Source organism: Barbus barbus, assembly GCF_936440315.1.
Source record: "Barbus barbus genome assembly, chromosome: 9".
In the NCBI taxonomy this organism is placed as follows: domain Eukaryota; kingdom Metazoa; phylum Chordata; class Actinopteri; order Cypriniformes; family Cyprinidae; genus Barbus; species Barbus barbus.
In genome coordinates this window covers 14,431,342-14,457,056 of record NC_136737.1, presented here as the reverse complement: position 1 = coordinate 14,457,056, position 25,715 = coordinate 14,431,342, and the positions used below count along the sequence as shown (strand labels likewise).

Below are 25,715 nucleotides of genomic sequence, written 5' to 3'. Positions count from 1 at the left end.
ATTTGTGACCTGTGCCTGCAAGATGAGTCGGAATGCGCACGGACTAATTTTGAGCTACAGGCAAAAAATAAAAATAAAAAATGTCCGTTTTGGTCGAATTTGAGGTTTTCACAAAAACGAGTTATTTAAGCCCTCTTCAAGCTATCTCAGTGCTCCAAATAGTAATTAAACATCTAAAATGATCTTTATTTGTACGTTTTCTGAGAGGAGTACCTTTTCTATGCTCGCTTCTGGACCACTGCTGCTTCACCACGTTGTAGGTCGATTGCGCAAAGAGCAGCATCTCCCTTATAAAGTATAATTATTGCGAAATATGTATTGAGAGATTCACAAAATCATAGTCTGTTATGTCTTACATGAACGTTTAGTTAATGGTTGGGGGAATATCTGATGTGTAACATTATATTTGATACATGCATTTCAGTAGGTCTTAATATTAATTATAGGCTACATAAAAAGTACGGAATCACTCGCTGCTCTTGATTACCGTTATTTGCATCTTTGTTCTTATATTTAGTAACAAACATAAAATAAAAAATGGCTATTTTGTGATTAATAATATAGTAATTATTATTAAGAAAAGAATTGGAGGAAAATATGCAACATTGCTTGGTGATTTTTCCCGAAATCAGATCTGCTGCCTGCCTTCAAAAGGCTATAGCCAGGGCTCGAATTGAGGGGGGTGACATCCCCCTGGTCGAAAAAAATGACAAAAAGCATCCCCTCTGTAAAACCACCATCCCCCCTTTGGGTTATTAATTTTGTGTATTACATAAAACTTACAATGCACATGAAATGTTAAAAATTCTCTACTTCTAATCATTTACGAACTAAATAAGGGCGATTGACCAATCAGAACTGGGTAATGTAACAAGATGCGCACAAGTGGAAGCAATTTCGTCATTTTTCGCGCAAAATGGTTCAAGCGCAACTTTTGAAGTTTTTGAAGACAACAAGGTATGATTTTTCCTTGATTAGAATTTAAAGACATTCTCCTGACATAATGTATGTGTGACTGTGAGGGAGAGACGATAGGAGAGCTGACATTATACAACTTTGAAAGAAATAAAATAAAAAACCGGTCTTGAGAGTCCAAAAAGCATTCCCTGCGCGATGAAATCCATTTGAATACAGTTAGAATGCCCTTATAATTCCAGCTATGAAACAAACAAACAAAAATAATACCCATGTATGAGTCTTTACGTTTTTATATTCATTGCACAAGCAATGTACTTTTCTGTATATCAGTACATGTGCGCGTGGCCGCGAGCACAAATGTGGTATTAGTTTTATACAACAGTGCAGAGCAACACGGGAATGAATCAGTTTTTGAACGAATCGAGTGAGCCTGTGATTCAGCGGACCATTCAGATGGTCTGTGTCCCAATGTGCATACTATCCATCCTACATTTTATGTGATATTAGTCATTTTCAGTACTATTTAGGGCGGATGGTATGCACATTGGGACGCAGGGATGGTCTCACTTGTTTCGTTTCTATTGAATCAGCCGTTTTGAACGAATCGTTTGATTTGAATGATTCAGTAAGTCCTTTCTTAAAACAGGAACTTGCTGCCACCTACTGGCGGTTTTATTTTTATGTTTATTTATCTATGACAGACCTATCAGCCAAGGTGCCAGCACAAAAACACATTCAACAAAATATTGTTTAATTATCAATATTGACCAAAATTCAGGCCCCAGAAGGAATTTTTTTTTTTTTATAAATAATAGTTAATTTAATAAGGCAAATGTTTCATTAATTGTTTCTATTTAGACAAATTTTGTAATCATTGTGTAAAATTAACCACAGGACACTTACATATGTGTGTATATATATATATATATATATATATATATATATATATATATATATATATATATATATATATATATATGTGTGCAGTCAGTGATTAAAAAAATAGCTAATTAATCACACTTTTTTCGGAGGTCTGCATTGGTCTTTTCGCGACGATTAAATGTTTAATTTTACATCTAAAACGCATGTTAAACCAGATTAAATGAAATATTGTATACATGTTTAAGCTGTAAAATATGTTGTACCGTACAAAAAAATTGTACACAAATATATATTATGTAAACAAAAATATTTTGGATGCGATTAATCGCAATTAATCGTTTAACAGCACTAATTATATTTTTATTCCATGGCAAAAATGGACTTGCATAGAATAATTTAATAAGACTGACTGATTCAAAACCATTGATTCATTCAGGACTGCAACTTTTTTCATGAGTGAATCACTGAATCATTCACCAAAACCATTTCCTTGAACACTGATTTATTTAGGAACTAAACAAGTGGTTGCATTAACAAGTGGTCGAATCATTGAATCACTCAGTGGATTCATTCAAAAACACAATCACATTAATTTAATTACGGAACAGAATACAACTGTGGTGCATTGCTTGGAGATGTGCGACTATTGATTTTTCTGTGGCTTCATGTGGAATTATTTTCATTGTAAAAACAGATGATGTAATGTAATAGGAATGATTTTGTCTAAAATGTATTTTTTGATTTTTTTTTAACTAATGTATCACTCCAGCAAGTTGAAATGTTGTTCAGATATCACTTAATTTGTAACTGTTTTCAAAGAAAACATAAAACATACTAAGGTTTTCCAAAACTCACTAAGTCACTGGATGAAGTAGCTCAGATTACAATGATGGTGGATGTCATTCTCCATTATGGCATGACTCATCAGATTTAGCGTCTACTGACATCCCGGAGAACTCAAATCTTGAAACATCTCCAGATTTATTCTCTTGAGCAAATAAAATAATTAGTGCCAATGGTATTGTCACATGTGTGGACTTTAGTTTTGTCTTTTGCCTTTTTTCCTGTGTGTTCCTGAGTTCTCTTATTTGGTTTTGGTTTTCAGTCTGTTGATTCATTTACCCTCATTAAGTAATTATTGGTTAATCCCCATCACCTGTGTGTAACCTTATGTTCAGTCCTATTTAAGATCCCCTTTGAGTTCTGTGGTTTGTCGGTTATTGTTTATGTTACTGACACGAAGTTCTTGTCAATAAACCCTTTTTTCGATATTCCTGAGTCTGTTCTGCCTGCCTGTCTGCGTTCCGTAACAGGTATCATCTTTAAAATGTCAAAATGCACACCTCACAATATTTTTCACCAAATATAAATGACCTTCCGCTTCTTCGGTATTTCACAAGATCGGTTCCCCTTGTAGTTACTCAGCGGCTAATGAGATCCACTGGGTAGTCCAGGTCCTTGCAGCAATGCAGTCAGCATGCATGTGAACAGGGCAATAGTAAAGTAGGTCAGCCATGTACGGCACCCCTGGCATTTGGGCACAGCCAGCAGTACCCGTAAATTAACATCCTCTCTGTTAGCCCCTCCAAATTGAGACACGGCACTGACAGGACTGCCGCCAGTCACTGGATCCTCAGAGCTGAGGAAATAAGTTAAGAGGATTACAGAAGTGGCATGAAGATTGTGATTACACACGAGTGTGGAGTCATAAACTGCAAACGTTTATCACCATGACTCGAGCTAAGCATTTGACCACTAGTTTGAAACACAGTCTTGCGAGTATGCTATAAAGTTAATAAAACTAAGCCTAAGGTACAGAGTTGTTCCATACCTTAATTGTTCATGGCAAAGATTCAACCTGTTGGAGATGTTCCTCAGAGCTTTTGATACAAATTGACATCCCAAAGGTGTTTTACTGGATTGAGATCTGGTGACTGTGGAGGCCATTTGAGTACAGTGAACTCCTTTTCATGTTCAAGAACCCAGTTTGAGATTATTTGAGTTTTGTGACATAACGCATTAGATAGAAATGGTCAGCAACAATATTTAGGTAGCCTGTGGCATTTAAACGATGCTTAGTTGATACTAAGGCGCCTAAAGTGTGCCAGGAAAATATCCCTCACACCATTACACCACCAGCACCAGTTTGAACCATTAATACAAGGCGGCATGATCCATGCTTTCAAGTTATGCCAAATCTTGACCCTACCATCTGAATGCCACAGAAATCGAGACTAGACCAAGCAAATATTTCCAATCTTCTATTCTCCAATTTTGGTGAACCTGAGTGAATTGTAGCCTCAGTTTCCTGTTCTTAGTCTTATCCTGTTGTGGTCTTCTGCTGCTGTAGTCTATCTGCTTCAAGGTTCGATGTGATGTCTGAGATGCTCTTCTTCATACCTCTGTTGTAACAAGCGGTTATTTAAGTTACTGTAGCCTTTCTATCAGCTCAAACCAGTCAGGCCATTCTCTTCTGACCTTTGGCATCAACAGGGTATTTTCACCCTCTGAATAAAAATTAATAAAAACTGAATAAAAAAATATTTCATATATATTGTTCAGCCAAAGTAAAAAAAAAAAAGGTAAAACTGACCATCTCGTTACCTTTCTGAAGGCATAAATATATAGTAATCTTGATAATATTATATATATATTGAAGTGTCAGTGCAATTTATAGATATAGATGTATAGTATAAATTTTTACTTAACACGAGAAACCCTTTTAAACTACCCAGAGATTAATTATCGTAGATGCATATTACTCAAGTCACTTCAAAAATAAAAATAAGAGTAAAAGTAAAAACCATACTCATGCAACAAAGTACACATCTAATTATGATGCCTTCCACTGTAACCTCTTGAGATGCTTAGATACTTATCCTAACTGCCAATTCATTGGTGCAATTGACTCTTGGGGCCAATTACACGTAAACATAGGGCGATAAAATTACAAGGCATTCCATTAGGGCATTATGACGTTGCATAAGCTTTTAATTAGAAGGACGACAGAGCTGAAGAAAGGCAAGCATCCAGCCTGGTACTGCATGAGAAATATCTTCGGGCAGTGTCAGAAAAGGCCACGACCTAGCTAGGTCGCATGGCGGAGGTTGGATGCCATCCTACGGTCGTCTCTTAGGCTTGAATGCATTAGAAGACACCCTTCACTGGCTGGCATTCTAACCCTGTCAAAACGAATCACTTCAGACTGCCTGGCCACTGCCTAGCGGGTTAGCCTTGCCTTCCATGAGAGTGTATGTGGATGTATATCACATGATTTCAGAATCAGTCACATAAAAAGACAAACATACATTTAGATATTCTACTGAATTTTTTGAAGTATGACTTTGGTTCTGTTTAGCAAGTCCAGAACGAATGAGCATTTATGCTACAAATGCAAGCAGCTACATGTTTTTTTTTTTGACTATCTCACAAAACATTTTGGATCACTTTTACTCCTGTGGGACCATCATCTGAGACATATTTCTATTACACAGGATCTTAGTGCACCGCTATGCTAATGTGCTACTAGATATGCTAGTTTTTCATTTAGTCAGAGCATGACCTTTGGTTGAGATTGGCAATCCTTTATTCCTAGGCTGTTGGCAACCCGTCTGCTGCCTCTTCGCAACATCGTCACCTTTAATCAATGTTCTTGCTGCTTACAAATCAGCAAGAGCAATTAGACACTATTAGCTGGAGTTATCAAGCACCAGTGAGAGCTGTTTCTTATCCTCCTGCTGTGTGAAAGCTAAAGCTCAGCCTTTACCTCAGTAATTTACCCCGTTCCTCCCAATTATAAGAAGCCTTTGGCAAAAACCCACAAATTCTCCTCTGACATAGTAGCTATGTTTTAAGAAACTAACAAGCTGCCTACATAGGCTGAATCCTAGCTGTCATGCAACTTTATGTGTGGCTAATTACTAGGAGCTCACTAAATAGGCAACAACAAAATAATGCTCCTCACAGGAGAACGCGACGTGATTAGTTAGCATGTGGCTAAGCTAACAGCATATTATAAGCATAAAATGTACATTCAAGCTAACATAAATTAGGTAAAATCAAGTTTTAATTACAGAACTTTTACCGCAACACGTTTTTTCAATGAATTAAATACAGGAACTTATAAACAACATTTAATCATCATTTTAAGTGAGCTTGAACGCAAAGCATTAGTAGTATCTTTAAAAAAGGCACTATAATTTAGTTGCGTACCTGAACACTCGGAAGAGCCTGTGATCCCCTAAAATACTACCTCTGTAGACAGCTTACTGTGTTTTAGATGGAGCATCAACCAAAAAAGGCTAGGAATCCATAAACTGTCAGTGAGAATAGAACGACATTTATACAATTGCCATTTCAAGGGTGTCTTGAGTGTTTCGAGGTCTCGCTGTTGAAATGCCTGTCAAAGAATAAACTGCTTTTAAAGTGTCTCAAAATGGTTGCTCTATTAAAAAAAGAGGTTGTAATTTCTCCTTGACTAGTTTTTATGCTCTTCTCATGGAAATTTAGCTTTTGACAGAGGATTTACAAAGTATACTAGCACGTGACTCCATACCTTCATCACTGCATTCAGTTGGCCTGTATAAATTTGAGAACATGGTGACAACCATTTGACACCAGGCCACCATTGACCCCAGCAGCTGTTGTGGGATAATGAGCCTGAGGTTAAGTTTGGAGTGACTTGAGCAAAATACAGGTCTATGTAGTCTCCAGCTTGAGCTGCAAACAAAACATGGGACACCCATTATGACACGCAAGTGGAAAAAGCCCTCATGGAAAAAAAATCCAGTCAGGCTTTTGATTGCTGATGATTAATGGAAATCAGTTTCCACCTTAAAGTGAAAAATAAGATAATTGATACTGGAGACACTGTCAAATTAGGACTGTGCAATATAAAGTCCTAATTATAAGAAAAGGTTACAACTCTAAGATATAAAGTTCCAGTTACAAAAAAAAGTGAGATTAAGTTGCAATGACAAGAGATGCAATGATAGGAAATAAAGTTGCAAATGTGAGAAAGTTGCAATTACAAGAAAGAAAACTGCAATTACGATATAAAGTCATAATTGTCAGCAGCAATTACAAGAAAACAAGTCACAATTATGAAACAGAATTCTGCAACTATGAAAAATTATGAGAAAGCTGCAATTGTGAATTGTGAATGCCGCATTGTAATATATAATTGCAATTACAAGAAAAATAGCTATTATGAAAAAGTCACAGCTGTGAAAGAATTACACTGTAAGATATAAATCTAAATACAAGAAAAAAGTTGCAATTACAAAAATAAAGATGCAATTCATGAGTCACATTGTGAGATATAAAAGACTAATTACAAAAAGCTGCAATTACAAAAAAATAAAGCTGCAATTTATGATATATAGTCACACAGTGAGATATAAAAGTCCCAAATTACAAGAAAAAGTTGTAATTACAAAAATAAAGCTGTAATTTATGATACAGTATATAGTCACATTGGGAGATATAAAAGTCTCAATTACAAAAAAATTGGCAATTACAAAAATAAAGCTGTAATTTATTATATATAGTCATACAGTGAGATAATAGTCCCAATTACAAGAAAAAGTTGCAATTACAAAAAATAAAGCTGCAATGTATGATATATATTAACATTGTGAGATACAAAAGTCCCAATTAGAAGACAAAAGCTGTATTTGCAAAAAATAAAGCTGCATTTTATGACAGAGCCACATTGTGGGATATAAAAGTCTCAATTACAAGAAAAAAGTTGCAGTTACAAAAAATAAAGCTGCAATTTAATTACATAGTGAGAGATAAAAGTCACAATTACAAGAAAAAAAATTACAGAAAATAAAGCAGCAGCATGCCGCATAAAGTCCAACCTAGCCAGAAATATGACACGCATGTGCCGGTGTAAAATAGAAGGATAAACCATTATTACATGGGGCAATGTTCTGGGACAGTGGCCTCTGTATTTTTGTTCTGGATGCGAGCCTGGCCTACTTCAGCATCTTCTTTAATGCTGTGGCACACTGCCTGCTTTTGCTGTTTCCAATAACCAGCTCTAATCTCTGCAATGGCTACACAACAGTGACCTAGCGCTGACAGCTGGCAGATTTATACTGTCTCTAGGAAAGAGACCACACGACAGAGGGCTAACCAGCAGCAGAGGTCTCACGTAAAACCTGCTGCATCGCTAATGTTTTCTCGCTTTGTGGGATTTATCACAGTTCTGCTATTGTCAATCCCTTCAGCCCCAGAAAACACATCTGAAGGTGTTTTGCTGCAGTTCTCTAACACCCACAATACTGAACTAGATTATCTTGTGGCTAGAAATGGTTTGGATTTTGTCTGTTTAATCCATAGGTTTTGTATGAAAAGTCTATACAAATTTCAAGTAAATAACTTCAAGTAAATAATATCTTAAATGAGCCCTCTAAATAACGCTGAAAAATAACCAAAGAAATGCAGATTCAGATGCAAAGAAATACTTATTGTTGTTCAAATATGCCAGTATCTCAGTTGTTGGATATAAAGTTGCAATTACTGGAGTCGCACTGATAAGAAATAAAGTCGTAATTGTGTGAACGATGAGTCCCAATGAAAGAAATATTCACATTGTGGTATATAAAATTCCCAATTAAGGGGAGAAAAAAGTTGCAATTAAAAGAAAAAAGCTGAAATCATAAAACAGTAAAAGTTAAAACAGTTAAAGCCGTTGAAACACAAACACTGTGAGATATAAGTCTAAATTACAAGAAAGGACGTACTGGTACTTACAAAAAAAATAAAGCTGTACTTAAGGTAAATGCAAAAATCTTACAATCTTAAACAAGCTCTCTAGTAAATAATGCCAAAGAAATAACTAAAGAAGTGCAAATTTCACATTACAATTTTGCAGTTACAGGAGTTGCAGTGATAAACTCCCAATTACAAGAAAAAAATGCAATTACATCAAAATAAAACTACGCTGAATGATTAATGAGGTTGCAACTCATGCAACACTGTCATTGCGTGATATTGTGAATGATTTGCATATTCATTCCAGTGATTTAAATTATTTGTGTTTTGAATGAGTAATTGGATCATTATGAGTAAATAACTGAATGACTCACTCAACCAATTCAGTACAAAAAAAATGGAATATTATTATAAGAAATAGCTACTAATCTAGTAAGAGACTCTAGAAAGAGTATTTAAATGTAAACAAGATGTCATTCTCGTTCAGACTTGTTTAGTAGGTCCAACCAATTAAATGATTCTTTGCTCGAATGCTATAGGCTTATGCGATAGTGAAGGAAAAATTAGTGCATGCAAGTGAACAAGAATGATTCGTTCCCTTAAAACATTTGGGGAAACTACTCTCAGAGAGATTATACACCATGACATAACCCGGTTTGGGGAAAGACGGGAAGAAAGAGGGGATTCGGGGAGAGAGGAATTTCAGAAAGCCTTTGACACAGTGGGAACTTGACGGGTCCCTTCTTACTCTCCGAGAGCTCAAACTTGGCATTTTGGCAGTCACCATATAAATCCTGTGGGTGTGAGCACCGTCACTGCCCTGGCGTTGAGAACAGGCTTAAGAGGGAAGAAAGGAAGGAGGATGAAATGAGATATGAAGTAAGAAGAAAGTACAGAGGAATATCCAACGTGCAGCTTTTTTCCAGCAAACTCTGCAAATTCAAAAGGACTGCAGTCTCTTTTTCATTATTTCTGAACATGACACTCTTTATGAGGACCTGTTATCTAATGACAAAAAAAATTACAAAAACAATAACTGCAAATTTGTTAAATACTAAATAACAATTAAGACACAAAAAATGCTCTGCTGGAATGCATTGTAAATAAATAGTTTGACATTATTGCAGTTTCAAATGTTCAGAGTTTTTATAAAATGTATATAAAACTCCACATTCAAGTACACTCACCTCTGAAGCAGTGAATATTCATATTTCACAACTGAAGTATCTGCAAAGGTATTAATCCCATCCCTACAATATAAAATATATAGCACTGGATAACAGAATAATAATAATAATTAAAAAATAAACGTAACAGGGCATTTCATTTCCATTTTAAATATCTAGGGCATTTTTGTCATTTTCAGTGGATTTTTTGCCCCAAGCCCTGCTTAATTTCTCATCCTGATAACCTTCTATGATGCATATAATAAGTGAAAATAATAATTCTGAATTTTTATATACATTTAGTACGTTTATAAGATTTTTTTTAAATTATTATAAATGAAAATAAAATTATTATTAAAATTCCATTATAGAAGGTTACCAAGGTCAGCAAATAAACAAGGTTTGGGGCAAAAATAAAATTTATATTTTGCTAAATATATGTCAGTTTACAGATTTTTATAACATTTTATATTATAATTTTAAGTATTACAGTAATAATATTTTCCACATTACCATAATGAGAATTTAGGGTGAAAATCTTATTTTCATGAAAATAATATTACAAAGCAAATACTACTAATATTCAAAAAAAAGCTTAATCTTCTCTGTATATAATACATACATAAATATATATAATTTGAATAAAATAAATATAGTTTACTCTTTTTAGTTTGAACATTGCATCAAACAGACAAAACAGATCTTTTCAATGAAAAATCAGGACACATTTTTCTTTTTTATTTCATTAAAAGCAGACAGCAAACTGCGCAGATGGCCTTACTTGAGAAATGACGTGCATGTGACAAAAAAGATGGATTACCCAATTACAACTCTTGCTTCCTTTCTTGAGTGACAGTTTTGAGCTCTGACAGTTGCAATTTTACGTTACCCCGATTGAACACAGACGATGAAGAACCTGATTGTGTCCTTGACAAATTTTCCCACAATGACAAAGTCAAAATCACATAAAAAAAATAAAATAAAACTCACCACAAAGCACGACCACACCAATATAGCCAAGCCAGTGTGAGAGGAAAAAAGTAAAAGCTTAAAAGAAAGGAGGAGACAGAGACAGAAAGTGAGAATTTGTAGTTGCTGCTTGAAACGGCCACATGTGGCTCTATGATCACAGTGTGTTTTCCATTATAGCTGAATAATTCATCAATGCCTGGCAACAGGCTGGAGACGTTCCAAGCTTGCCTCTACTTTCTATTTTAAGTCACATGAGAAATTCATGGCAGGTCCTCCGAGGAGCCAAGGTCCCATCAGCTCTGTCTATTCTGAATTCAACCTAGGTGGATGCATTGTCATAGGGGTCATTATATTGCCTCCTTGAGGCCCTGGGGGCAACTGAACAACACACTGACACAGGAAGTTAAGGTCACACTCTGCTTCTATATTGGCAATGATGGTTCCTAGAAGAACCCTTAATGTCCATTGAATCTATCCATTGCACCAAAGGTTCTTTATAGTGGAAGAAGGTTCTTTAGATTTTTAACATTAGCAAGAAAGTCTTCACCTATTATGTCTAGTCTGGGCTTTTAGGCTTCCACTGTTCAAGCCATTTCACACTAAGAAAAACGAGATATTTTGAGAATAGTAATATTTGTTGAATAGTCAAATTTATGAAAAGGTAGTAATATTTTGAGAATAGTAGTAATATTTTGTAAATAAATTTAAAATTATGCGAATAAATTGGAAAAATTGAGAAATGGAGCAATATTTTATAAATACTCAAAATTATGAAAATAAATTTGAAACATTTTGAGGATAGTATAGTTTGTGTATAAATTATGAGAATAAAGGAGTGAAATTTTGAGAATAGTCCAAATTATGAAAAAAAAATAATAATATTGAGAAAAATAGTAATATCTTTTCAAGCCAAAATTCTCAAAATAAATTGGTGGTGATATTTTGATGAGAGTAATATTTTGTGAATAAACTTAAAATTATGAGAATAAAGGAGTGATATTTTCGAGAAGTATAGTGGCTAATATTTTCATAATAAAAGTGAAAATGAGTAATTTTCACTTTTAACATTTTGAGAGTAAAGTCAAAATTATGGGATTCACAGCAATATTTTAGGAAAAATCAGTTATGAGAAGACAGATTGTGATAAAACTAGAAATACATTAACAATAGTCAAAATAATTAGATAAATAAAACAGACTCATTTCGAGAACGTTCAAAGTGACGTTACCCTGATCGAACCCTGACAATGAAGCACCTGATTGTGCTCTTAACAACAGTCCTTTCAGCCCACTTTGGTTACTGTTGCTCGGTCAGATAAGCTTTACAGAACATCCCATAGGAATGATCTGGAGCTCTGAAGCTCAACAAGGCGTCCTGTCCATCAACAAAAACAAAATCAATCGCCTTTAGTTGTTCTTTCTACATCCTTCTTCCATTTGACAACTACACAGACAAGTACCACGACATCTGGCAAAGCCTCCATGGAGCAGATCCATTTCCACAAAGCGCAGGTGAATCATTTTTTGGATGCCGCCCCAGAACCACATGCTGAGCGCCGGGGTGAAGACACTGCGATATATGGTGTAAACAAATTCTCTTGCTGATTCCACTTTGGTGTGTGGAATTGGAGCATCATTACAAAATCCATTTGATGAAATGATCCAGGTCTTTCTGACAACTTCCTCAGGGAACAGGAAGTAAAGGGGTGTGGGTTTAAACTGATCTCTCTCTCACCATCTGTCGCCATATTGTCAAGAACGATCCAATAAAGGAATATGAACAATTAAACCATCCTTGGGGAACAGGCTGTTTTGCTTATGATCGACATCAAAGCCTCTTCAAGTCCAAAAGTTTCTGGAATAACTGGCATAGTTTCGTTTACAGAAAAAAAAAAAATAATAAAAAAAAATCAACCAGCCATCTGCAGAGGAGGGCAGTGCAGAAGACAAAAAAATTACATAAAATACTACTACATAATTGATGAAATAGTGTCCAAACTGTTAATGTTTCTAAAATAACACTGTCCAACAGCAACACGAGCAGAACATTTTCAAAGAGCGGCAGCAACTTGTTATATAATAATATTAAAACAATTATGAGGGGCAGCAATATTTTAAGAAAATTAACAATACATTAGTCAAAATGACATGAATGGCTATTTTGAGAAAAGTAAAAATTGAAGAAAAAAAACGTAATTAAATTAGCAACCATATCATTATCATAATTTTGACTTAATTCTCAAAACATTTCTAATTCAATCTCGCAATTCTTGAAACTTTGTCGCAAAAGTTGACGTCCAAAGACAAACGCTGCTTAATATGCTTTTATACCAGAAACCATGTGATGACCAACCGAATGACCCTTTTACTAACCTTCCAATGTTACACAAAAAGAAAAAAAAGAAAATGAAAGCACTACAAATTCACTTCCTGTTATTATCGCACTCATTCCTCCGGTGAATGGATATGAATTACAGTTGGGCAAAAAAGTATTTAGTCAGCCACCAATTGTGCAAGTTCTCCCACTTAACAAGATGAGAGGTCTGTAATTTTCATCATAGGTACACTTCAACTAGGAGAGACAGAATGGGGGGAAAGAATCCACATTTGTCTGATTTTTAAAGAATTTATTTGCAAATTATGGTGGAAAATAAGTATTTGGTCAATAACAAAAGTTCATCTCAATACTTTGTTATATACCCTTTGTTGGCAATGACAGAGGTCAAACGTTTTCTGTAAGTCTTCACAAGGTTTTCACACACTGTTGCTGGTATTTTGGCCCATTCCTCCATGCAGATCTCCTCTAGAGCAGTGGTGTTTTGGGGCTGTCACTGGGCAACACGGACTTTCAACTCCCTCCAAAGATTTTCTATGGGGTTGAGATCTGGAGACTGGTTAGGCCACTCCAGGACCTTGAAATGCTTCTTACGAAGGTGTGTTTGGGATCATTGTCATGCTGAAAGACCCAGCCACGTTTCATCTTCAATGCCCTTGCTGATGGAAGGAGGTTTTCACTCAAAATCTCACGATACATGGCCCCATTCATTCTTTCCTTTACACGGATCAGTCGTCCTGGTCCCTTTGCAGAAAAACAGCCCCAAATCATGATGTTTCCACCCCCATGCTTCACAGTAGGTATGGTGTTCTTTGGATGCAACTCAGCATTCTTTCTCCTCCAAACACGACGAGTTGAGTTTTTACCAAAAAGTTCTATTTTGGTTTCATCTGACCATATGCCATTCTCCCAATCCTCTTCTGGATCATGCAAATGCTCTCTAGCAAACTTCAGACGGGCCCGGACATGTACTGGCTTAAGCAGGGGGACACGTCTGGCACTGCAGGATTTGAGTCCCTGGCGGCGTAGTGTGTTACTGATGGTAGCCTTTGTTACTTTGGTCCCAGCTCTCTGCAGGTCATTCACTACCGTTCTTGTGATCATTTTGACCCCATGGGGTGAGATCTTGCGTGGAGCCCCAGATCGAGGGAGATTATCAGTGGTCTTGTATGTCTTCATTTACTAATAATTACTCCCACAGTTGATTTCTTCACACCAAGCTGCTTGCCTATTGCAGATTCAGTCTTCCCAGCCTGGTGCAGGTCTACAGTTTTGTTTCTGGTGTCCTTCGACAGCTCTTTGGTCTCGGCCATAGTGGAGTTTGGAGTGTGACTGTTTGAGGTTGTGGACAGGTGTCTTTTATACTGATAACGAGTTCAAACAGGTGCCATTAATACAGGTAACGAGTGGAGGACAGAGGAGCCTCTTAAAGAAGTTGTTACAGGTCTGTGAGAGCCAGAAATCTTGCTTGTTTGTAGGTGACCAAATAATTCATTAAAAATGTGATTTCCTGGATTCTTTCCCCCCATTCTGTCTCTCATAGTTGAAGTGTACCTATGATAAAAATTACAGGCCTCTCATCTTGTTAAGTGGGAGAACTTGCACAATTGGTGGCTGACTAAATACTTTTTTGCCCAACTGTATATGTTGAAGCGACACCAGGCTAAATGGCTTTCTCTCCTTCCGTCTCAGCCAGTAAAATTGCCTGATGAAATGAGTCACGACTTTAATGCAGAACAGAGGGGAGATTGAAGTCTTTAAACTGACTCTATGATTCTCATGCGTGGAAATGAGCGGAATAGAGTTATTAGTCTCTATACATCATTACCCTTCATAGCACCGGATATTGACGGGCTGAAAGTTGGAGGCGCGTTCAAAACGTGGCCTTAATATGTCATCTCTCGGGTTGGATCAGAGATAGCAAATTGTAGAGTGCAATGAATAATTGATTTAATGTCAACATCAACATGGCAGCAGTCAGGAAACGTCTATTAATGCCATCTAGCGTGAGATATCTGCCTCTTTTGTAACCTGTGGGTGGACGTTCGACCCAGAGGGGCTATTTTGGGGACTAACATTTAAAAAATTAATCAACCTCCATCTGCCAGCAACCAATGAGTGGAAATTAAGGGGACGGGTTATCAAATACCTTCCCATCAAATCAATCTCAACTTGATAGAAGAGGACAAACAGCTTTAGGGCTTGTTTGATGTGTAGGTTGTTAATCCAATTACATAATTAAAGAGCTGGCAGAAATGAAGGCCCAGCGCAGGGCGACACTGAAGACATGCAACCTGAGCCTCACAACGGACATTAGAAAGTATCCAAGGACGGTGAAAAGGTAAATCTAGTCCATGACTGAGCAGAGGAAAAGCACTATACGCCGTCCTCTGAACCCGGTGGAAGAAAGTCGGATGTCAAGGGCTTTAAGAATCGGTCACATTAAAAGTGAAGTTATTTGGAAAAGCATTACGTGCGTCACATTTCCCCACGGTGCGATTAGGCAGCATAGGCTGACCTGCCTCAAGCAATAACAGCAACTACAACTAAAAAAAAAAAAAACTACATTTACAATGAATGCTGCCAGTATGGAGTGAACCAGGCATTATTGTTATACCCTAGTATTCTTTGAAGTACAATTTAAATACTACAGTACACATATTTAGCACCGTAGTACTGTTACTTCTGTGAAATATAGGTCATTTTTGATAAATTGAACTTGTCATCTTTTCATTAATTCCACATCAGCTTCACAAAAGCACCAAAATACATTAGAAAAGTGGTCCATACGACTAAAGCTCTACATTACAAGACTTCTGAAGCCATATAACTGAATTTTGTCAAAAATCTCAACATTCGCTCTCACTTTAGTCAGCATTTGTGATATTTTAGTTAGGGATGTCCCAAGCTGATCTCAAGGATCGGGATTGGGACCGATTAAGCATTTTTAACTGATCGCTATCGGCTCTCCTAAGCCCGATCTACTGGTGGTTCATTAGCTGTCATGGCGGTGTCGTGCAATTGGTGGCGGTATGTTCTTTCAATAGTCACCGACATTAAAAGGAAAAGAAGATGCTCAAATGTGCTTGCGCGACACGCGAGAACAATGAGGTCTGCTCTAGCATGTCACACGCATGTTTAGGGTATTTGATGTGCACTTTGTGTAAGGAATCACTGTACAGTACTATATTTAGTTTTATCTACTGACAGACTATGAGACGTAGTTATCATAACACGTTGCATCTTGCTGGGACTTGACTGAAAGACTGGCATTCGCCAACTTCATGCTTTCTAAACTTATCTAAATATTTTTCCATTTATGATGTAATTAATCTGCTTATTGTACATACAATATTCAAGATGTTTATATTAATAATTATATTAATATTTGTGAAGACAGTCTGTTTACAATGTCTATCATTGTAGCATTTACATCTACCAATGTCTTTCTTTATACAGTTTGTGAATAAATAGAGGGCACTAGGAAAATATACAGTGGTTACGGAAAGTATTCAGACCCCCTTAAATTTTTCACTCTTTGTTTGTTTGTTTTTTTCCCTCGTTAATGTACACACAGCACCACATATTGACAGAAAGACACAGAATTTTTGACATTTTTGCAGATTTATTAAAAAAGAAAAACTGAAATATCACATGGTCCTAAGTATTCAGACCCTTTGCTGTGACACTCATATATTTAACTCAGGTGCTGTCCATTTCTTCGGATCATCCTTGAGATGGTTCTACACCTTCATTTGAGTCCAGCTGTGTTTGATTATACTGACTGGACTTGATTAGGAAAGCCACACACCTGTCTATATAGGACCTTACAGCTCACAGTGCATGTCAGAGCAAATGAGAATCATGAGGTCAAAGGAACTGCCTGAAGAGCTCAGAGACAGAATTGTGGCAAGGCACAGATCTGGCCAAAAATTTCTGCTGTACTTAAGGTTCCTAAGAGCACAGTGGCATCCATAATCCTTAAATGGATGACGTTTGGGACGACCAGAACCCTTCTTAGAGCTGGCCGTCCGGCCAAACTGAGCTATCGGGGGAGAAGACCCTTGGAGTAGAGAGGTAAAGAAGAACCCAAAGATCACTGTGGCTGAGCTCCAGAGATGCAGTCGGGAGATGGGAGAAAGTTGTAGAAAGTCAACCATCACTGCAGCCCTCCACCAGTCGGGGCTTTATGGCAGAGTGGCCCGACGGAAGCCTCTCCTCAGTGCAAGACACACAAAAACACCTGAAGGACCACAAGATGGTGAGAAATAAGATTCTCTGGTCTGATGAGACCAAGATAGAACTTGTTGGCTTTAATTCTAAGCGGTATGTGTGGAGAAAACCAGGCACTGCTCATCACCTGTCCAATACAGTCCCGACAGTGAAGCATGGTGGTGGCAGCATCATGCTGTGGGGGTGTTTTTCAGCTGCAGGGACAGGACGACTGGTTGCAATCGAGGGAAAGATGAATGCGGCCAAGAAAACCTTCTCCAGAGTGCTCAGGACCTCAGACTGGGCCGAAGGTTTACCTTCCAACAAGACAATGACCCTAAGCACACAGCTAAAATAACGAAGGAGTGGCTTCACAACAACTCCGTGACTGTTCTTGAATGGCCCAGCCAGAGCCCTGACTTAAACCCAATTGAGCATCTCTGGAGAGACCTAAAAATGGCTGTCCACCAACGTTTACCATCCAACCTGACAGAACTGGAGAGGATCTGCAAGGAGGAATGGCAGAGGATCCCCAAATCCAGGTGTGAAAAACTTGTTGCATCTTTCCCAAAAAGACTCATGGCTGTATTAGATCAAAAGGGTGCTTCTACTAAATACTGAGCAAAGGGTCTGAATACTTAGGACCATGTGATATTTCAGTTTTTCTTTTTTAATAAATCTGCAAAAATGTCAACAATTCTGTGTTTTTCTGTCAATATGGGGTGCTGTGTGTACATTAATGAGTAAAAAAATTAACTTAAATGATTTTAGCAAATGGCTGCAATATAACAGAGTGAAAAATTTAAGGGGGTCTGAATACTTTCCGTACCCACTGTATGTATCGGATCAGGACTTGGTATCAGCAGATACTCAATATTTAATGACTCGGATCGGATTGGGGGCACAAAAACCTTAATCGGGACATCCCTAATTTCATACTATAAGAGTTCCATATTTTTAAAAATAATTATATTTTTAGTCTTCATTTCAATTTTAGTTGAAGTTTTAGTAATTTTTTTTGTGTTTGTGACAGCTGTATTTTTTTTGGGGGGGGGGGGGGGGGGGGCATTTTAATTTGTTTTAGTTATTTTAGTCCCTCAACTTGAATGCAAATGAGAAATTTTGCCTTACCAAGCTCAAATAAGTTTACATTTTGGATTTATTTCAAGTAATGAAACTGTTTTTATGGTTTTAGGCTCCGTGCGTTCATGAGCTAAACTGAGTCGAGTTATTTTTTTCAACGACTTCAGTTAATCTGTTCACAAAACTGGTCAGATAATGTATAAAGTAATAATATTTTGAGAATAAAGAGAGTATGAAATAATAAATTATTAAAATAAAAAGTAGTAAATGAAAAAATACATAACTATCTGGCTATGTACAAGTATTTTTGTCTTATTTTAAAGTTAAAATATCTATAAGAAAAACATTTATACAATCTATAAAATGCCTTAATATCTTGTGCGGTGTCACTTTAATTTTTAGATATTTTAAATGGAAAATACGTTTTTAAAAGAGTTTAAGACTAAAGTCTCATTAAGTAATTTTTGAAGTGAAGCTGTTAACAGAAAATTATCAATAAATAGCAATTTAAATTGGGTCTGTTCTTCACACAAAGTTATCCAATGATTCAGTAGATTTTAAAATAGAATGAATGAGTCACATGGACTACTTTTGTGGAGTTGTGTGTCATATTTGAAGCTTGAAAGCTATATTCCTCATTTATTGTAACTGCATGAAGAAAGAGCAACCACAACATTCTTCAAAACATCTCCTTTTGTGCTACTCAGAAGAAATTAAGTCCTATGTGTTTGGAACGGCATGAGGATGAATAAATGAGTGAGAAACTATGAACTAATCCTTTAATCTGGAAGATGAGTTTGCAGGCCTCACATACAGTCATCTTTGACCAGCAATTTATATGCAAACCACAAACATAACATACTCGTCATATGTGCTGAATGTCAAATCTCTTGTTTTGTTGTACACCATCAGTAGCCTCAGATATGCAAAATAAAGCCTTGTTCCGAGGCAATGAATAATATATGAACGATTAGCTCAAAACTGCTTTTGTCTCCTTTTCATGATGTTTTAAAGTGTCCAATTACTGTACTTCGGCTTGGAGGAGGCCCAGTCCTGCGATGATACAGAGGGATCTCAAGCTAGATCATTAAACGTGAAACCAAAGAGACACGGCAGCAGTTTACAAGGGCTCAATAAAGAACACAAGTGACTGGAAAAATAATCTTAATGTTACCTTAATATTTAATAAAAATTAAATATAACGATAAAAGTAATCATATGCAATAAAAAAGTGAATAGGGTCAATTCTGATTCCATGTCGATTCTCATCTAAAATGATACTCTAGCATTAAACATAAGAAAGATCAACCGTACAAACAAGCTTTTAAAGACGCAGTATGTTCTTCTCATAAGCTGGACTGATCTAATTGGACAGGAAGGTGATTATTCTTTCCCAGCTGCAAGCTTGATCTTTATTGTCTGTACTGATCCGAACACAAGAGATGTCTTTTCCTCCTCCTCCACTGCCCACATGCGGCGTGATCCTCTCCGCTCATCATCCTTTCATCAGGAGCTCTTCGTATCTTACTGTTGTCATGAAGGCAACAATGAAATCTAATTCTGCTGATCCAATAAACACTGTCTCTTACAGTAAGTGGGGGCTGAAGAACCCATTTCAATAATGCCCTCAAGACCAGCAATGCCAAAATTAAATTGCCTCACATCTGTTTTATTGCCATCAGAACTTGTGTTTAATATGGTTTTGATGTATGACCTTTGAGAATGGACACTGTAATAAAATTCTGAATAGTTGGTGAAAAACAGTAATCTAGTTCTCAAGATGAGAATAGTGAGGACACTCGGTGCAATCAAGTCACATCAGGAAGATTATATTTATGAGCTCAATGCACATGAACGTCAGCACAATGTAGAAATTATTCAGAGTTTCAGGGAGAAAACATGGCAGATGCAGATGCATTATTTTTTTTAATAATAATGAGATATTATTCTAGAAAATACAATTCCGTTTAAAGCACCTTCATAAATTCAATAAAAACTAAGCAAACAAAACAGACCTAATGCACTGTATTCATCATTTTGTAGAGGAGGTATTTTTGGTAGAAAACCTGATGTTGTAATTACAACATCCTAATTCATGAATCGTAACTTCCCAGCAGGACATGAATGCTATTAATAGTGCAAATTAATGTTGCACAACAACAAATGATTTACAGATATTCCCACGAAAATGAAAATTGTCATTATTTACTCACACTCAAGTAGCTGAAAAATAAGAATTATCACACAGAAATTTATTTTGGTCAATATGAGGGACCAAAGGCGGTTGACTTAACACATGAACTACTTTGAGTCTTTTTGAGTTACTTGAAAATATAATGTATTACAAGATTGTTATAAAAAAGTAACTAATTGCATAACTTAGTTGCTTTATGGAAAGTAATGCATTACATTACTTTTGTGTTAGTTTTTGTCACGTGGGCTGGGCTTAGTTATTTGTTTTAATCTTATATTTTTATTACTTTATATTTATATTACATTACTTATAAGATTTATTTTTGGCAACTGTAAAGGCTCTTTCACACCAAACGTGAAATGAATAAGCCTTAGGCTAAAGGCAGTGCCTCTGCAACTCACTCCCGATTTCTCTCAACACGGGGACAGGAGAGTTATCAGTGAATAAATGGGAAAACAAAGTAACTTGCGTTACATATTTGAAAAAAGTAACCGTTATTTTGTTGTAAATTTAAAAGTAATGCATTACTTTACTAGTTACTTGAAAAAAGTTATCTGACTATCCCCGAAAACTGGTTTTATGTGATGAAAGACACAAATTTCCAACACTGATATTCAAATTGGAATGTAGTTTTTAGTTGCGACACGTGCAAACCGGTAAGTTTTGGCATCAATGGCGTTAAATTTTGCACGATGCCTTGGCATGCTATTTTTGAATCTGACAACGAATGTGAACGACGTTTCAAAAACAAATTGTGAATATTGACTTGAATTTTTATCTATTTCTTGGTTAAACTTTTAAAAAACAATATACCTTAAAACATATTACTTTTTTCCCAATTCACTGCCCTGCATCATGTGGTTTTTTTGTGGGTTGTGTGAATCAACCCATGTGTCTTTGTCCTATTTGGACAGATGTGGTCACTATAAAATTCTCTCTCAAATTAAACTTTTTAAAATGGCGTTTTGAGAAGCGTTGCACCATTCTTCACCTCACAGTCATGCATCACGTGTTTTTAAATGCAAAAACACATTCTGTATTAAAAAACCCTTCCGTTTTTTCCTTTTTGGACAGATGTGATTTCTATAAACTTGTCGTACAAAAGATCTGCAACGAATCTTCAAAACATCTCCTGTTGTCCAATTCCATGAAAAATGTCAATCGTACGGATTAAGATGCAGCATGAGAGCGAGTTAGAGATGACAAAATCTTATTTCTTGATGAACTATCCCTTTAAAACCACCTTGAAGAGGACGTCCAGAGAAGACAGTCCAGTCGTATTTAAATGATGAGGCTCGTTATTTGCATGCATGAACACCGCAGAGGTGATTAAGCTCTTGTTAGTGGGTGCATGCAGCATTGTTGCATTACATGGGATAGAAAAGCTTTTGAAGCTCCTAAAGCAATAGGAACTGACTGAAATGAACAGTACGGAATTTGCTGAGTCCATGTCAAACCAATGGAAAAGATGACAAGTTACAGGTCTCACTTCCCCAATCCTATATTTAAGCCCTAATTACAGGTGGGGCACTGACAATTTGCCACACTAAACAGCCCCTTTTCTGGAGAAGATGAAAGTGCTCACCCAGGACAAGAACTTGACAGATGGTACGTCCACATCAGCCAGCCCTGTCAGCTCGGCGTACGCGTACAGCTCGGTTTCGGCTGTCCCTCTCAGCTTCTGCGTGTGGGCTGTGCACAGCTGCTTGGGTTGAGTCGCCCAATTAAGCCTGCAGATGCTCCTGGCTGCAGCATCGGCTTCCAAGATCCCAACCGTATCGTCCCTCTTCCCGCTGTTGGATCGTTCTTTTGTTTTCTATTGTCACCAGCCAGTAGTCATCAGGTTCTCCGTACACATTGTCCCAATGACAGGAGGGTTGATGTGTGGCTTTTCGCACAAGTGTGTGAGCGTATCAGGCGGGATGAGTCTTACTCTGTGAAGAGGTGATATGAGAGCGAGCCTGCCTCTCTTCTACTCTCCACTACGGCTGTATGGCTTCAAAACTCACACTGCCAGCTAACTGATCGCTTAGGGAGCGTCTCGAAAGTGCAAACTCACTCAAAACAATCAAGAGCCATCCATAAGGAGCCAATCCACTTGGCGTTCCTAAGGTGATACCTAAAGGACTCAGTGGTTCTTACAAAAAGTTAAATGGGAATTGACTCTTCTGTATTGGTTAGTTGTGCTTGTAGTATTTTCATACTCACCGCTGACTTCACAACCCAGCCAGTCCCTCACTGAAAGCTCTCCAGGTCCATGAGGGGTTGAATACTCAAGCAAAGACCAGCAGCTGGAATCGTATAATTTTAGCAGACATGCACAATCCTTTGATGTTTTATCCTGTTTTCATTTTTTTTCATCGGTTTTCCTCCAGAGTTCCCCAGCAGGAGATTAGTGGATGCTGACAAAGAGAGAGAGAGAGAGAATATTTCATCATTGTTGAGAAGTAGCTTATGGAAGCCCATTTAACATCATAAAAACGGAAAAAAAAAAATCAATGCTTTGGTAAATCAAAATGACTAAAATCCTACGTTGCGAGATATTACATTAGAATAATGATGTAAAAAGTCAAAATTTACAAAAAAGTCAAAATCATAATTATAAAAACAATAACTCAATGTTGACCCAAGTTTTTACTAATTATTTAGTATGTTGTTTTTATTTTTATGTTGAGATTATGACTTAGTCATAATCATGAGATAAATCAAAATTATGACATACTTAGCATCTCAGACATGATCTCATAATTTTGACATAATTTGGTTTGCCAATGCACGTCTTGTGAGGCTGAAACTGGCTTTCATAGTATCAAAGCTGCTAATGATATTTTGAAGAACTGTTTTTATCTGTACAATGAAAGTCAATGGGGACCAAAAAACATTTAGAGCCACTGACTTTTACAAAATGGACAAAAACACTGAGACATGTTTTCAATATCTTTTGTTTGTTTGTTTCATAGAAGAAAACCTAGATATGTATAGGTAGATTCCCTATTAGCGGCTGCTTCTATTGGCCACTATATGTAAGCCGTCCACCATACTGTAATGGTCAAAACAGGACTGTGAACACTCAAGAGCAAGTTATCTGTATGTCAACAACCTTAGTTATATACGCATGTATGAATATTTATACCTGCAATAGACTTAAGCAGATGGTTTTGCTCAACTAAAACAATACAAGACTAAGCCATTAGCTAAATAGACATTTAAAAAGGTACAATAAATGAATATATATTAAAAACACAAAACAACACATTCTTACCTGTTAAAGTTTACATTTTGACAGTTTTTACAACCAGAGGCTTCGCAATGTTGTTGCATCTTGAAACTCGTTTATTTTTATGTGTGGCAACACATTGATCATTCCAAGCGGACATGGATATGTCGATGTGTCTGGAGTGGTTTATCGTGGCATCTACCTAAACATATCTATGGAAGAAAAGCCATAGAGGATTGGAATGACAGTAGAAGCATTTATTACAACAGGAGGAAAAACAGATAGCAACAGTAAGAGGAGAAGCAGGAAACTGCATCCCCAAAATAACCAGCCGCTACTGTACAATGGCCATTTTAGCTACATTCATCTGCCACGTTAAGCCAAAACTCAAAGCACCACACCACTGCAGCTGCTCGCAATAACAGCAAAGTATTTTTATTGGTGTAGGAGTTACACATGCACTGGACTATAAGTGTGAGAGGCCCTTCGTCCCTCTTCACATCCTATCTGTCCCACATAGTATGCGAGATAACAATCATAAATCATAGTACACTGAAAATAGTACACCAAAAGCATGAGTATGGGATTTTTACAAATACTTGGCTTATATTTTTAAAAAAGTTATATATATTTGCATTATATATTTGAGCAACAAATATTTCTGAAGGATCATGTGACACTTTCAAATGGAGTAATGATGCTGAGAATTCAGCTTTGCCATCACAGGTATAATATATTAAAATTGTAATCATATTTCACAATATTACTATTTTTACTGTATTTCTGAGCAAATAAATGTGCCCTGATGAACACAAGACTTCTTTCAAAGAAATAAAAACTAAAAAAAAAAAAAAAAAAAAAAAAAACACCTCTCGGTTTTGCTGAAGGCCTTCTTTAAAGACACAAAGTCACAAAGAGACTACATAACTGAATCATAATCAGCGTCTGTCCACAATACTCTATTGAGACTCCTTAAAGTATTGAGTCCAAAATATTTGGCACCTTTTTTTAAAACGACCAGATAACAATGCACACATCGCAAAGCTGTCTCTGCTCCTAATGTCTTCAGCCAGCCTTAGATGTGGGTGTTTTTTGAAACACACTTCAACACCCTCACACACCTCAGCCTGAGCATTAAAACCTCTAAGATGGCTTCGTTTGAGTGGCAGCTGTGAAAAATGGTTAGAGAACAGTGAAGAGACAGGGGAATTCTGGGGCAGCAGAAGAAAAACATCCTTTGTCTTCTTTTTCAAGGAAAAAAAGACTGACTGACCTTTCTGAGATGTGGAAGTGCCTGAGTGCGTCACGCTTTATTTGAAGCAACAAACCTTGGTGGAGGGCGGCAAAAGGGCACCTGGACGTGTTTGAGCTCCATCCGGTGAGACCATCTGCATTACTGAGAACAGTGAGAACAGCTCACAGCAAAATAAACTCGTGATAAGGACACTCAATGTGGGAAAGGCAAGGGTCTTCCCATGGCATTTGGAGGAGGTCACCTTGACGCGCGTGTGTGTTTTCCCTCAGGGTGGTAAACCCTGTTAAAATGCTTTCAAGGTGATAAAGTGGCCACAAAACATTGAGAAGCATCGAGAAGTCACGTTTGTGCGTTTATCATGCTCAATGCCGGATGGCTTTTTGCATATGGTAAGATGACACTGTGTTGGGTAATCTTAGTCACTAGGGGGCACTGTGCGTTAATTAACATTAATTATAAAGAGATAATTGTAGCTCCAGTCTAAAGCATCTCTGAAACTGTAGCTAGCCAAGCTACATGCTAACCATAACTTAAAGCAGCTAAACAACAAATAGTTAGGTATAAGTCACTAACAAAAGATAGCTAATTACACAATGCATTTTTCTTTTAAATCAGATGGCATTTACATAATTTGACATCGACAGTTTATTTTATAAAAATGACCTCGTTCAAAAGTTTACATCCCCTTGATTCTTAATACTGTGTTGCTACTTGAATGATCCGCAGCTGTTTCTTTGTTTTGTGATAGTTGTTCATGAA

At 36.8% G+C, this 25,715-nt stretch overlaps 1 protein-coding gene across 1 annotated transcript in view; it reads right to left on the bottom strand.

The window, feature by feature from the left end:
• Window positions 1-22,491, bottom strand: part of LOC306874762 (leucine-rich repeat and immunoglobulin-like domain-containing nogo receptor-interacting protein 3) — a 35,973-nt gene extending 13,482 nt beyond the window's left edge. The window contains exon 1 of the mRNA XM_079425000.1: window positions 22,070-22,491. The gene's annotated coding sequence lies outside the window, so the exon portion shown is untranslated. The remainder of the gene's footprint in view (window positions 1-22,069) is intronic.
• Between the last annotated feature and the right edge of the window lie 3,224 nt (window positions 22,492-25,715).